Here is an 11,563-nt window from a genome sequence, read left to right as displayed (position 1 = left end):
GTGGGTGGCAGCTTTCCAAGGGCTGGCTGGTCCTCTTACATTTAAAGTAAGCAGGTGGCATCAATGGGCTATCTAATGACTAACAAGATAAGAGTGCAATTGATCTTTTTAGTAACCCTTTTCCCCAGCAGCAGCCTGCCCCTCCCTCCTGAGTTCAGTTACATTCATTGTTCAGTTCCAGGAATCATTTTAGACCCGTTCACCTATTTGTCCGAGCTGATACTTAAAGCACAGGGGCACAAACACTGATATTCCGTCTCATCTGAACCTCCAAACTGGTAAATGCCTTTACAATTGGAATCCGACTTGAAACAATAGTTAACCCACATGTGAAAATGCACCTGCAATACTATTGCTATAGCTTTCATGCTGACTTTGAACTGTGGGTTTGTTTGTCTTCCTTCTCCAGGTCGAAGGCCACTTACTCTAAACATCACAACTAATGCTGAAGAGTATGGAGCCTACATAGATGCTAAGGTAAATGATTAATTTCAAAATAAGGCATAATGGATTCAGTTATAGTATGAATTCCAGCCTTGTGTAAGTGTGTTGTCCTTTATCTATTGATGATTTTCTGAGTTATGATACTGGATAACCTTTCAGGAGTAGAGGATAGGATCATGATTCTGGATAGTGCTGAGGGAAGGACAAACTATGTCTGTGGGTTCGCTATCTTCAGCGGCAGGTTATCTGTTGTATATTGCATAAGTTTACCTAGATTTCTTACAAAAGTGTTCATGTGATCGTTGGAGGCTCCTGCCCTGATGTATGTCAGGACATCACCAATCACATTGTCAAGTGGAGAGCAGTTAGAGCCGTCATTTTTGTACAGGAAGCCTGCAATGATTAGATGTATTTTTTTGCAGATGTAGGAAGAGATACAGAACAGCCCAAGGAAGCTACTGTGCTACAGGTGGTGTCTGATGAGGAAGTATGGGATGAAGGGATTTATAGAGCATGGCCTCACTGTATTTCTCTTTCTTGAATCATGGTCACCATTTGCTTTTCTGCTTGTTAAATAGCTGTATATTCCTGAAACAATGGATTCTACATTAAGGTGGACGATAGCAAAACGATTAGTCACCAAGATTCAAAGCCAACCTAAATTCAAACTGCGGTTCTGCCGTTTACTAGTTGCTACACCGTGGGCTTCAGTGTTCTCATCTACAAAGTGGGAGAGATAACTACCCACTACTCAGAACTGTGGCATCGTAGAAACAAATGAGTAGAGGTAAAGCGCTTGAAATATCGCCTGGCACCTAGTGAACCCTAAATTTACTGATTAACTAAAGCACTTCTATTCCACCTCCTCACATTGTTTCAGTTTTTCCTTTCTCCTTTCGTCCAGGAACTCTGTGGTTGTGGGAATTACTAAGGGAACCAAACTCCCAATTCCCTTTTAGCAGCCTCCCTCCCAAAGGACATATATTATACCTTTCATGTAAATGCCAGGAAGGAAAATAATTGGCATCACCTTGCCCTTTGAACGGACCCCTGGCAAGCCCTAGGTGGTGTGACGGGAAAGTGACCTGCAAGCAGGGCGCCTGCCAGCTCCGAGCACCGTGTAGTGGGAGAGGCAATTAGAAGGCGCTTGCCATTTCAGAAACATGCAAACATCAATTGGCATAGAGTTTCAGGAAGCAGCATAACAAGAAACCTACAAAACAGAAAGCCTTTCAAGGGAATGAAGGCACCGGGCTTCCAAATCACAACCGGATGATTATGATTACCATTAGAATGTAATAAGCCTCAGTATGGAGGGAGAAGGACTTCATCCCTCCAGTAGACCTGCCAATACTCCATGCTTCCACTCACAGCCCTCCTCCACTTTTCAGAAGCAAAACCATGGTGCTCATTGGTCAGATCATGTCATCTCCTCCCCCACCCCCCACCAGCCACATTAGCAAAAGCATATTTCTCCAATCTACCCCCCTGCCCCCATCCCCAGTTGTCTGTCAGGACTAAAGGTAACAGATCAGAGAAAAGAAAACGACACTAATTTATGAAGTTCTACAGAATCCTGCAACACCTGGGTTCAATCCAAAAGCAGTCAATGACTGCTCTCTGATTTGGTTTTCTCAGCTCCAAAATGCAAGTTGTCACTATTCTATTTCCTATGTTAATTTTTAAGATAAAAATAGGTGAAAGTAATCTTTTAACACCTGTAGTGATATAGTTTGTTTAATTTTGTTTGGATATTTGCAAATACTATCACTGATGATGGCTATATTTTTATTTTAATAACCCAAATGCAGAAAATGTATTATAAGGTTTAAACAAGTCATATGCTAAGCCATTCAAAGACTATTAATTTGAATAAGAAGACCTAAACTGAAGTTAGAATATTTTTTAATTAATCATACTATCAAACACTCAGTGTTAAACACGTTTAAAGCAGCAAAATTTGGCAAAGAAAAAAATAAAAGATGTATCTTCTAAAGACTAGATATTAATAATTGTTTTTTATTAGAAGAGAAAATTATTTATAAAAATAAGAGATACCATTTCCCACATTAATTCTTCCCCAAATTTCTTTCTTTTTCTATTTTTAAAATATAACCCAGTAAACATACCATATCTCAATTAGTACAATCTTGAATGATAATAACACCAATATTATTATCTTAACAAATATAATCTTGAGTAACACACCACTGTAATATTGAAAGTAAGACAAGTAGTATTTATGGTAGAAAGGATAATGTGAGCTATTAAGACAATGTTTTAGTGTAATACTTCAGCAATTTAAAATTGTTTTATGTTAAAATAGTTCAGCATAACTTTTCTAGGGTTTTTATGCTATAAATAAATTTTGATTGCTATAGCAATGTAAGCAACATGAATGAATACTGTCTATTCCTGTAACAGGAAACGTGTCACTGTTATAAATACATGGCTAGGACAGCATTTCTGGGTTCTAGTCCCAAATCTGCATCTGAACTTTCTGAGTGATCTTGAGCAATTAGCATCCATCTGAAGAAACAAAGGAGCCTCAAAAATGAAGGCTGATTTTTTTTAAGAAACACTTCCAGCACACATTCTAGCATGCACTAAATCCACGTTCTGCCGTCAATCTTTTCTGACACCTGTCTGCCCACTCCTCTCGCCCCACTGACCCCATCATTTCAAGAATGGAAGGATTTGTTTACAATGGATCCTCTTTGTCATCACTTGAAACTTTAAAATTACAAAAAAAGTACAAATGAAATAGACTTTTTAGTCTCACCAACTAGTTGTTTGGTGACCTTAAAAAAAAAAGTCACTTAACCCTAGCCAGTGTGGCTTGACAGTTAGAGAGTCAGCCTGTGCATCAAAGGGTCATGGGTTCGATTCCCAGTCAGGGCACATGCCCAGGCTGCAGGTTCAATCCCTAGTTGAGACACATGCAAGAGACAACCTTTATCTATGTTCCCCTCTCACATGGATGCTTCTCTCTCTCCCTCTCTCTTCCTCTCTCTCTAGAATCAATGAAAAACACATCCTCGGGTGAGGATTACAAAAAAATAAAAAAAGTCATTTAACTAATTTTATTGGGAGTCAATAATATGTCCAAAACTGCTCCACAACGAAGTTGTATATAAAGAATATAAAGTGTGGCCCCTGCTCTCTTCTAGGGAGGATCCTACCACTGAGGTAGGTGCCCTTGACCAGGACCCTTCAGTCCATAGCCCAATACTCTATCCACTGAGCTAAACCAGCAAGGGCACTAATCTCAGTATTTTGTAGAAGTGCTAATGGAAGAGGTGGGACCCAAGATGTGTTTTAAGAATGAATAGAGTTTGGGCTATATAAAGCTTCTCTGGGAAAAATAACCAGTTGTCCTATATTATCTGGGGTCTATGTAACAAGCTGTTTGACTAGTGAAAGCAAAGCAAAGGGGTAGTGGAAAGGGCTGGCATTTCACCGTGAAAGTTAGGAAAACCCCAGAAAACATGTCATTCACTCTTCCGTGCCCAATGAAAGGGCAAATAGTTATCCCACCAAAATCCTAAACTCAACTGGAGTACAAGGTTCTCCCCTCAGATTGCAACTGTGAAGCTTACAGGGTGGGTGTATGTCAGAGACAGCCAGCGCTCTGCTCAGCACTGCTGCTCTGAGTTGCTGTGAGTCCATATATCCTTCTAAATTTTTCCTACTACACCAGAGTAGGTTCCTTCTCAAACCCTACTCCCTACACTAACAGTTGGGAACTTAGTCCAAGTTCCTCCTTTATCCTCTGCTCATTAGTTGCAGGTGTCAGGTTCAAGCCCCTCTGCCTGGGGCTGGATCTCCTAGGATGCCGGGTCTTAGACAGAGAAGCCATGAGAAGTTGTGGGTGTATAAGAATGAGTCTTTATTACAAAAGCCAGTGACCATTTAGCCATCAGACAAAACAGTCCTTCCCAGCAGTCCTATTCAGGCAGGCAGCAGGACACCAGCTGGTAAATACATATTTTTCCCACAGTAGCATAAATCTGTGTACCACAGTTATTATCTGAGCCAAATGCTGCCCCCTAGACTCACCGCCCCACATAGTAGCAGCACCTGAGCTCTTTGCCTCTCCTGTCTCCCATGTCTCCAGTCTGGTAGTTACATCCTCTGTGCCTACCTCAGCTTCTCCAGCACACTCTTCTTCCCAGCACACTGGCTGGTTAACATGGTAACTATATCTGAGCTCTCTATGAGCTCTTAGCCTTACATCGTAGCAGTACCAGCTCTCAGCTCCATCTGAACTCTCTAGCCTAGTCTCTTCTCTCCAGCACACTCCTCTGCCCAGCACACTGGCTGGTCTCTAACTTGTATATTATTTCAGAGACAAAGAAGGCTTCCTACCAACTGTTACATCAATCATATTTTGGCTACAGAAGGGCATGCTTGTGCAGTACACCGTGGGATTGTTGTGCTTTGTCCTTGCACTTGTTTATGGTATCTTAGCCTAGGTGCAGAGTGGCCTTGGACATTCAGTGTATTGACGACAAGGCCTCTGTGCTTAATTGGCCTTGACTATCAAGTGTCTCTGTTGTGGTTCCCACAGTGTAGTTCTCCTTCGCTACAGAGATTGTTGCTGTTAGGTTTAGTTATAAAGCTCACTGACTAACCCATGTATCTGAAATAGAAACCCAAACTCTCAGAGACTCATCAAGCATAAGCATTCTCTCACTGAGGACTCAGTCTCCTTAGCTCTCCTGCTGGCCCATCAGTTTTCTTTGGGTTTCTGACCAGCTCCAGATTGAACCACTTGGGGAAGAGAAAACTAGTACCATTGACCTCGACAGAGAAAGATTTGAGAATATAGATGAATCCATTTTATACCTAGTTCTATGAATTAACCATTTCCCATCTGAGGAAAAAATGCGATCATTCTCATATTAATAATCCAAAACTTGACTCGCACAAAGAAAACTCAAATTAGATATTGTTCTTAAAACTCTAAGTTGCATTCTGTTGACACACTGAGAGTATAGTCATGACAATAACGATTATAGTTACCACTTATTAAGAGTTCATTGTGTACCTGGCATTGTTATATATTCTAGTGTATGTATACCTCATTTAATTTTCACAAAATTTGTATTAGGAAGAAGGTATTGTCCCCAGTTTAAAGATAAACAATCGAGGCTCAAAATTTTAATATAATCACATTTAACAAGTAGCAAATGGCAGAGCTAAGATTTGAACCCATGTTTTTCTGAGGCCAAAGACCTTGCAAAGCACACTATCTTTCTTTCTGTTATGTACACTACCTTTCAGACAGTGCTGCCTCCACTGTCTCATGATACTTTGCTTATATGCTCAGGTATACCAGAAAGATGACTGAGCTGACAGTTTTATGGCATGTATGTGCATTAACATCAACCAATACTTATTATTTAGTCCCATGTAGTCAGTGAATGTTTTGCAAGCAGATGGGCTACAGATTCAGAAAAATCAATGAATATTTGACTAAGTAAGTGAATTATGAAGAGTAAAAACATTATACGTGCTTTTTCTTGGAAGTAAGAGGAAAGCTATAGTCTTAATAAAACCGACCCAAGGCTAATGACTTAGAGCCCCCCTAAAGTAGAAATTTATCTGACTCTAAGGTTTTGCTTATTCCATAGACATATTTCCCAATGGAGTTTCTTAATTTTGACATTCAAAATACAGAATCCTGTCATGGCTCTTTACTTTTAGATTCAAGGCCAGTTTACTTCCTAATCTCTTATTTATTATTCACTTTCATATAAGGTTCGCTTTGCCTTGTTTTCACATTCTTTATGTTCTTACATACTCTGTAACAGATTGTTCTCACTGTCTTGAAGATTGTTACATTGATCTTACCTTTTCTACCTTGTGTCTATCAAATCTTCACACTATTCAGCTTCCAGAATCTGCAGTTCTGATTTTGCCCGAAGCTTTTCTAATTAATTAAATATGAAACATTGTAATCCTTCTATGGAAATCATCTTTCCTTTCTATCCAAAGGCATTACCAGTGGTAAAACGTATTCATTTTGTACATAACAGACGTTTCAACCATTAGATTGTACTTTTTATTGATTTTTTTTTCTGGTTAAAGTAGAAATGCTATTGTAGAAAATTTATAAATATCAAATAAACCAGAAAGTAAAAGCCATTGTTTATGCCAACACCTTAAGAAAGCATTGCTAACATTTTGTTATATTTCTTTCCAGTCTTTTTTTTTTTTTAACACATATAGTAAAACTTTTCCTGCCTTAATGTATTTTTGTTTGGCTTTGTTTTTCCTAAAATAAGGCCCTCTAAGATTTAGATTCACCCAGTTTTCTGGATTCATAAGAGCCAAGTGGCCAACAGGAGGGTTGACCATTAACAGATTTGGCAAAGCATTGACTCACAGATGTCTGGAAGTATTCCTATTCCTGGGCTTGTTTACAAAGATTTGACTCCTGTATGGTCTGTGTTCAACTCCTGGGTAATTCTCCTCTTTACTTCCATCATGTGTTAATTGCCTGTAAATTAAAACCACTCTGTTTTATTTTATAGAAGCTAGAAAAATATATCAATATTAGATTATATAAAACATGGTATTACAAAATAATACATCTCTCTTCTTGATTTTTTAATTAAATTATAGATCTAAACATGATTTTATGTTCATGTAATGTAAATGCCCTCGGGGGGTTTTTCTGCTCTGTTTGTGGGCCCATCTTAACTGTGTGGAAGAAGAACTATTCTTAACTTGCACCTTTAGAGATCTAGCCTTTATATCCTCCCAGTTCATTTTATCAAGAACTCCTCTGGTGAACATGCAGTGTCTGAGAACTTAACTTTCTCGCTGTGACTCACCTGACCAGTGTTGGGGTCCAAGTTTTATCATTCAGTCTATTAGGAAGGACTTTGCTCTTAGATAATTGCGTCTCATTTCTTCCACCTATTAAAAACATGGTTGATTATTCCACCTAAATTTAGACATTTATCCAGTTCAGTTTTGTTTGCTAATCAAACTTTTAAAGATACTAACTAACTTTTCATCAAAAAAAAAAAAGTATTAAACTGTAACCTCATAGGAGAAATAGCTTCTCGTTCTTACTGAACCTTTCCCACAATTCCCTTGATACCAAGTGTATTCTCGGCACCCAGCACATAGCCTATCATCATTAGCTATTTGTAAGTGAATGAAGAATATTCTTCAAGGCATCAAAACCCATCCCCAAGCAAATAAGATGACCAACTTCTGAAGGCTAAATATTTTCATAGCTTGGAAGAAATGCAAAACCCTTTTCTTCCCAAACATATATCTCCTTAAATGCTACCTATGAACCCCTTGCCTATGAGAATTTCATTTCTCACACCTTTTTTTTCTCACACACGACCTAACAGAGATATCAGAGACTAACCAAGTTAAACCCTGAGTGTAGAGCTATTGCATTTGTAGTGTAAACCTTAAGGACCAAGACAAAGGAGCTGAAGTATTAGCACCACGGAGGACGAACCTGCGAACTGAACAGCTGCGAGTGTTGAGGTTCCCCAGGCAATGGGGGTTCAAGAGGACAATCGTGAGGTGTCAGGGCAATCAAGACACAGCCACATTTTAAACTGCAGACGGTCTGCATCAGGGCAGATACTGCAGCCAGAGGTCTGTGTTTTATTGAAGTCTAAAGTAATTCCCCTTGTTTTATGCTACTGAATGGTTCATTTGCTTTGGGAGCCTCAGGGGGTAAAAGGGAGGGAAACAAATTAAGTCAAAACTGCAAAGACTTGTTAAAACTACACAAGGTGTGCCTAGCTCTCTTATTGTTATAGGAGACCTTGGGAGAAAAAAAAAAATCTGTGGGAATTCCACCCCCGACTTGCTCCATAACAACTCACAGCTGATTAAGTCAACCTTTGAAACATGCAATGAAAACACAGAAAACCTAACTTAATATGCAATGGCATAAACCAGTCATTGTTTCATTTTCTGGAAACTGTGTTGGCACCAGGATGAGAAGTAGATTAACAAAAACCTCTAAGAATAACAGACCTTTCTGTAAATCAGTTAAGTTTACTGATTAATGAAGAGCCAGACTTTGATGTTAAGAACTTGATGCGCAGTAATTATGAGCATGTCCCTCTATAAAGGCTGCCACTCAAGAGTTCCAAGGAGGGACTCATAGATATGCTTAGGGATAGGAGGAAATAGAAATATTTATGATTTCTGCACCACCCAACATACACAAAAACACACCCTCGTCTAATCCCTGGCTGTAAAACTTTATTTATGCAGCTGTAAACTGGGAAATCTCAGGCAGAAAACTCTCTATCTATTAAAGTTGCAATGGGTTAGTGGACTGGTGACTGTGGGAGGCTTGCTGATTTTTGCTTTTTTTCTGGCAGCAAATGATATGAAATCATAGGGAATCCATATCTCTAAGACCAAAGAGCAACTTCCCAGATGTTGGTGGCATCATTAGCTCAATTGTGATGTCCCTTCAGGACAAAACATATAAACATTCTCCTGTCACTTACAATTGTGTCAAGGAGGAAACCAAAATGAACTTGCAAAGTCATGCGCTAGCTCAATTTTGGAAGGAAAAAAAAAATCTCTCTTTGAAGGAAATAAAATCAATCCCCAGGTCAAATTAAATTTTGACTACTCTGTGAAGCTTCAATACACAGTTCCAATAACAATCCGTACTTAGGACTTAACGTGCAGGCAAATAATGTTTCATTTAAAAGAAATTGAATGAGGATGACTGACAGAGAAAGTTTTGATGCTATTTTGTCATTAGTTAAAGTTAAATCATGCCATTATTGGCTCAGTCATGAACATCTCAATTCTCAAAATCCTCATTTTTCTCCTTCCCTCCCACGTGCAATAGGAGCCCTTTGCCAGGCTGGGCTTGTCTCTTCCTATTATTTAAACCTTGTCATGCAAATGCATCATAAGTGTAGCCTGAAGACTTCTGTCTCATGCAAAATTTAGCTTAAATTCTACTGTTAAGAAATACTTTGTTATGCATAAAACTTCTGTTTGGTTTGCTGACATTCTCCTTTGTCGGCTCTCATGGTGATTCATTATCTTGTGCTATAGATTTCCAAGTATCATCTTTGTATTGATTTTTATATCTTTAATAACCACTCCACAGAAGATGGCTCCACTGGTGTCATTGATCGCATCAAAAATTCAAGGCTTACAGAAATACTAGAGGGCTAATTGGTAGCAGAACATTTCAGACTTAATCTTAATGCAGTCTTAATCTTCTGCATTAAACCTACCTGAAGGTTTCCTCTTGCAGCAGGCAAGGGGAAGTTTAGTGCCTCATTGAAAAACACCTGGTGAGAGCATTCAAGAACATCGCAGTACATGGGGACTACAAACCTGAAAATGTCACTAAACAAACTTTCAGAAAATCAGAGCAATCCATTCACCTGGAGCCTCCACCACTGGAATGCTCCTTGCTTTCCCTTGCTAACACTTCTGTCTCCACCAAGCCATGTTTGCTTATGGGTTTTAGAAGCAAAACTATGAAGGGAAAATCCCCATAATTCTACAGCCTGTGCCACCCTGGAATTTGATAATTTTCCAATGTAGCAATGGAAGGGGTTCCTCTGCAGAAACTCAGGATGAACATCCTATTTGAGTAAATGACTTTAAACAACAAATTTAGTATTGCTGGTATAGGGCCAGCAAGTCTGGAGACCCTGTGTATGACCGGGTATATCACACCCTTCCTTCTAGCACCCTGTTCATTGGCTATCCAGATCTTTAGGTCATTAGAAACCTAACCTGAAGGGAGAAGCAGGTACTCTATGCAAAGCTGAAGAGTAACCTGATTATAAAGTTGGAACTTGGACTCACAGTATTCTTTCCAGTCACTGTATCAAAGCAGAGGTGAGTATGACCTGATACCTGCCCTGAGAACCGTACTTTCAGAAGTCTGTAGATGGAAGGTGGAAAGGAGACTGGAACATATTTGATAATTAACTGGAAGGCAGGATGAACAAGGATGTGGACTTCGGAATTGGCCAGTAAATATTATATATGGGGCCAGTTTAAAGTGCAGCCAGAGCTGCCATGACAGAGGAACTGCCTTGCCCGACGTTTTATGCCTCAAACCTTTGGAATGTTAAAACAGGGCAAAATAACCTTTGGACTGGGACTCAGGCAACCTGTGTCCCAAACATCTGTTTGCAAAGGTAACAAGACAGCAGATATTATCACTACTGGACTGATGACTACCGGACTGAAAATTAAAAACACTGTTTAGAATTAACATGTTGTTTTCTTCACCAATAAAAAACGCTTTCTGTCTACTGATGGAAATATTCTCCTCCTTTTTCTCATAAGTACCTATTGCTTTTGTCTCCTAATTGAAACATTATTTGGGCTTCTGCCTGAATTAATGATTCTCAAGTAGCTATTCCCATTGATCTCAAATAAACACTTGTTTGCCTCTTACTTTGAAAGACCTTTTTATTTTTAAGTTAACAGACCAAACCTTAGTTTTTTTCCACCTCCAACATTGTGTGGTGTAACACTTGGAAGATTGCTGTCTCTCTGAAGAATGGTGACATTTAAAGTTTCCTCCTCATGATAATAAAATGTGCGATGCTGAGTACTGGGCATGTTACTTATGCACCCAAAGGCTTGTTACCTATTAGAAGACAATAAAGGAGGAAACCATGTGTGTGTGTCTTTTTTTACTCCCTGTAAAATTTGAGGAATTATTTTAAGAGGAGGTGGGAAAGGGGAAGCAATACAAAAAATGTATATAAATGTATATATACTTATATATACACTGAGTGGCCAGATTATTATGACCACCTGTAGGCAAATTAACTATAATTTCGCGCTGAAGTTGATAGAGGGCCAGACCATTATAAATAGGGAAGCAGGTTGTTTACCACAACAGGAGAAGTGATTTTTTTCTGAAGATATGGGTAAACAACAGGATTTAACAGCCTTTGAACGTGGGATGACAGATAATAATCTGGCCACTCAGTATATATATGAGTGGCCAGATTATTATGACCACCCCATCAGTACTTCACTGGGCCACCTTTTGCCTTCAATAGTGCGGCGATTCTTCTTGGCATTGACTCCAGGAGATGTTGAAAGGTGATGCGAGGAATCTGACACC

At 39.2% G+C, this 11,563-nt stretch overlaps 1 long non-coding RNA gene across 1 annotated transcript; it reads left to right on the top strand.

Moving 5' to 3' along the window:
* The first annotated feature begins 202 nt into the window (after positions 1 to 202).
* LOC132229458 (uncharacterized) lies at positions 203 to 10,968 on the top strand. The gene is made up of 3 exons (XR_009451688.1): positions 203 to 278; positions 410 to 477; positions 9,569 to 10,968. It is a non-coding gene; the product is annotated as an uncharacterized LOC132229458 (long non-coding RNA).
* Positions 10,969 to 11,563: the final 595 nt, after the last annotated feature.

Source organism: Myotis daubentonii, chromosome 3, assembly GCF_963259705.1.
Source record: "Myotis daubentonii chromosome 3, mMyoDau2.1, whole genome shotgun sequence".
NCBI lineage: Eukaryota > Metazoa > Chordata > Mammalia > Chiroptera > Vespertilionidae > Myotis > Myotis daubentonii.
This window is presented reverse-complemented; position numbering and strand designations above follow the sequence as displayed.